This window comes from Ovis aries, chromosome 8 (assembly GCF_016772045.2).
Source record: "Ovis aries strain OAR_USU_Benz2616 breed Rambouillet chromosome 8, ARS-UI_Ramb_v3.0, whole genome shotgun sequence".
Classification (NCBI taxonomy): Eukaryota; Metazoa; Chordata; class Mammalia; order Artiodactyla; family Bovidae; genus Ovis; species Ovis aries.
In genome coordinates, this window is record NC_056061.1 from 90,771,638 (window position 1) to 90,775,312 (window position 3,675).

General features: G+C 49.5%; 1 long non-coding RNA gene across 2 annotated transcripts; it reads right to left on the reverse strand.

Annotated features, from left to right (window-relative positions):
* Positions 1-243: 243 nt before the first annotated feature.
* On the reverse strand, positions 244-2,475 carry LOC114116225 (uncharacterized). 2 transcript variants are annotated; one of them, XR_003590227.3, is made up of 3 exons: positions 2,334-2,474; positions 1,871-2,078; positions 244-686 (listed from the first exon to the last, which is right to left on the reverse strand). It is a non-coding gene; the product is annotated as an uncharacterized LOC114116225 (long non-coding RNA). The 2 variants fall into 2 exon arrangements; XR_006060721.2 differs by having other exon boundaries at positions 1,871-2,475.
* Positions 2,476-3,675: the final 1,200 nt, after the last annotated feature.

A 3,675-nucleotide genomic window follows, 5' to 3' on the forward strand; every position in this document is an offset into this window, starting at 1 on the left:
CAGCTGGAGCTGCCCAATAAAAATATTTAAAACATTGTCGCATTCCCGAACCGTCTCTATAAATCAACACCATATTCTTCACTCATCTTTCATACATATGTTCTAAGTTTAAAGGAATTTTATGGAGTTTGAACAACTTGTTTTTAATATCTTGGTGTTAAATGCTAATTTATTTTTCTCTACGAAGAGAGAACTTAAGGCAATGTTGATACACATGGAGAAAAAACTTATGCAAAATTAAAATTAAGTGCAAAAAAATGACGAATTTTATTCAGAATGGTTCTCTTTCATTTGCTGACATAAATGTAAAAATACTAGCTGGGAATATCCATAATATATTTCTTTGTTTCTTTCTTTATGAAACAAAAAATATAAGAACTTCTTTCTCCTGTGAAAGCAAACGCTGAGAGCCACTGTTTCCTGATCACGCACAGATAGATACGTTGGGGATGTGTCATGGGCTGCTCGGAGAGCTGGGGTAGCATCTCGATATCCGTTCAGTTGCTCAGTCATCCTCGATTCTTTGTGACCCCATGGACCACAGCACGCCAAGCTTCCCTGTCCATCACCAACTCCCAGAGCTTGCTCAAACTCATGTCCATCGAGTCGGTGATGCCATCCAACCATCTCATCCTCTGATCTTGGTATAGGCCATACCAGATGCCTCTCCAGTACCCCTGTGTTACCTAAATTGGCATTATAGGGCAAGGAGAATAATATTTTGAGATATTGTGAAAGATGATTTTATGAAATCACAGTGGAAGTTTTCTCTTTGAATTTGAGAATTTTTGAAAATGGGCCCCTCCGGCATGAAGAGTGATTTTTCTCTAAAATGAAGTGTGTAATGGTACCCAAAGGCTGATCCCAGACTTTTAACCCAAGTGTGAGCAAAAAGAAGTGGTATATATGAGAGTATGAGCTTTTTATCTAACACCAAACACAAGATTCATAAAAGAACAAAAAATTTCCTTCATAAAAACTCAAACCCTTTGCAAAAAGAAAATGAAAAGAGAAAAATATATGAGGAAAATAATCTACAAATCATTTATATGACAAAGGACTTAGTTACACAATGTTATAGAGTGCTCTCTAAACTCAATAAGGAGAAAGCAAGCAATCCCACAAAAATTGTCCATGATTTCAACAGAGGCTTCATTGCAGAAGACAGACAAGCAGAAAGTTAAGACATGAGAAGATGCTACACTTTATTGGTCATCAGGGAAACGCAGATTCAAAACACCATGACACACACCACGTGCCCTTCAGGATGGCAAGCACAGACACACCCACAGACACACCCCCAGGGCTGGCCGGGGACTGCGTTATAGGAAGTGCATGGATCACGAAGAAGCCTACATGTTAGAACCCTCAAACACGGCTGGATAGAAAGCAAAGTGCACAGCCATTCTGGAGACATTTTCTTACAAAATTAAACACACACTTTCAGACGACGCAGCAATTTCACTTCTATTTACACCAGAGGAATAAAAGCCTAAAGTCATATGAAAATTGGATGTGAATTTCTTTAGAAGCCTGAACAGCACTAAAAACTAGATACCAGTTAAGCTCTTACATGGGTGATGGAATACTACCCAGCAATAAAAAGTAGCACACTATTGATATGTGCAAAATAGGTGAGATTAAGTGCATTGTGGTGGGTGAGAGAAGCAGAGTCAAAAGGTTAGGCTGTATGGCTTCGTTTTTATGGCATTCTGAAAAAGAAAGACCACTGGGAATGGAGGGGGAAATCAGGAGTTCTCTGGGGCTAGAGGTTGATTACGAAGTGTCAGCATGAGGAAATCAGGGGCTGAGGTGATGGGGTACCTGGCTTCACGCCTCTCAAAGCCCACACGAAGAAAGGCAGCCTTACCACATGCAAATAAAATAATACGTTTGCAGGACAGAATGGAGACTCGTGCGTGACTTGGTCCGATTCACCCCGTCGCAGTGCTCGTTTCTCTAAGGAGCTTCCTCCCATGCTGAGTCGCAAGGACTCTTCAGCTGATGTCTGGCATTGGCTTTCCAGCTCTCAGGCAATGATGACACTATTAGTGTTAAAAGCAGCATTCAATTCCACTCTGATTGACAAGGAAAAAAAAGTAACTGAAATTGCATGAGGTGGGAGCTCTGCACGCTTCAGCCCCAGACAGCAGGGCTCCGGCGGGGGCTGCATCTCCAACAGGGAAGTGATCGGCCATCAGGGGCCCTGTGCAGATGGGCAGGACCTCTCCAGGGCGGGGCTCCTTCCATCCACTCCCGATGCCCGGCTCTTTTTCACTCTGGCCCGACGCCCCAACCCAGGAGGCCACAGCTCCACCCTGTCACTCACTGACCCGACATCCGGGGCCACGAAGTCCATCCTCCTTGAGGCAGATGCCCCCGGGCGCTGGGATAAGCAGGAACATGGCCGGTGGCTCTGCTTCTCAGGCGACGGCCTTAAGTGTTCTGGAATTTTCCACATCTCAGATGCTGCTGGTGCTGATGCAATCTGGTTACTCAAGAAAAATGACCTCACATGCTTGTCAGCTTTTTCTCTTGTTTGTGTGGCTCTGAAGTGATGACTAACACCTGACCCCTGACCCCTGAGCAGGCCACCATGACCCTCTGGGTGATTCGTGATTGCACCTCACAACAAGGAGGAGATGTTACCAGGCAGGCCTGGGAGTCAGGCTTGTGAACTGCCCTACCCCACCATGCCCTCCCCAGAACGGGGTTGTTTACGTTCAAGGGCTTGGCCAAAATCAAGAGTCGTGACCCCGCCAGCCATCCACAACAAGAGGGGCCTCCTTCCACAGGGTCCCGGCCGCCCCTGTGACCTGAGCGGCATCTGAGCAGGTGAGGGGCAGTGTCACGGGATGTCGTGGCCGAGAGGCTGAGCACAGATCCGAGGGGGCCAGCACCGCACAAGGACTCACTGCTCAGAGGCAGTCGGCAAACAGCGCGGGACGCCTGCCAAAGTCTGACCGCCTCCAGCGGCCCTGGGTTACCAGGCAGTAGGCGCTGGACGAGCTCAGCCCGGCATACCTGTGGACCAGCGGCAGCCCCAGCCAGTCGTCCCCTTGGAGCTCTTGTAGCCGCTGCGTGTGAGGCACCTGCAGAGCGCTGAGCACAGGAGCAAAAGGCAGCGTCCGAGGCGAACTCACACGGAAGGCGCGGCACGCCATGCCTAGACCTGTTAGAGCGGCCGCGGTGGGAGAGAAGGGGCCAAACAGGGCCGATGGGACTCGGGCAGGGGAGGGCCTGACCCCCGGGCAAGCCGGGCTCGGGCAGGGGAGGGCCTGACGGGGTAGGCAGGGCTCAGTAGGACGGGAGGCGAGTCAGTCCTTAATGAACAGGCACAAGTTGCCTGGAATTGGGGTAGATCCCATGGCTTGGATCTTCTAGCTAAAGATCATCCCAAACAGATCATCGCATATGGCAAGCATCACACACAGAGGCCCTCTCCTGACACTGGCCTGGAACGCCAGCCGTTCCTCCCCAGCCAAGTGCACTGCTTCTCAGAGGCCTCGAGGAACCTCTCCTGTGGACCAAGCGAGCAGCTGCCGTCCCCGAAGGACAGTGTGGGTGTGGATCATGACGGACGGGAGGGAGGTGCCGTTTCTGCTCACGCGTCCTTTGTGATCCGTATCTGCAAACCCACGCTGAAGGCAGACAGAGCAGTGCCCTTGGGTTGAG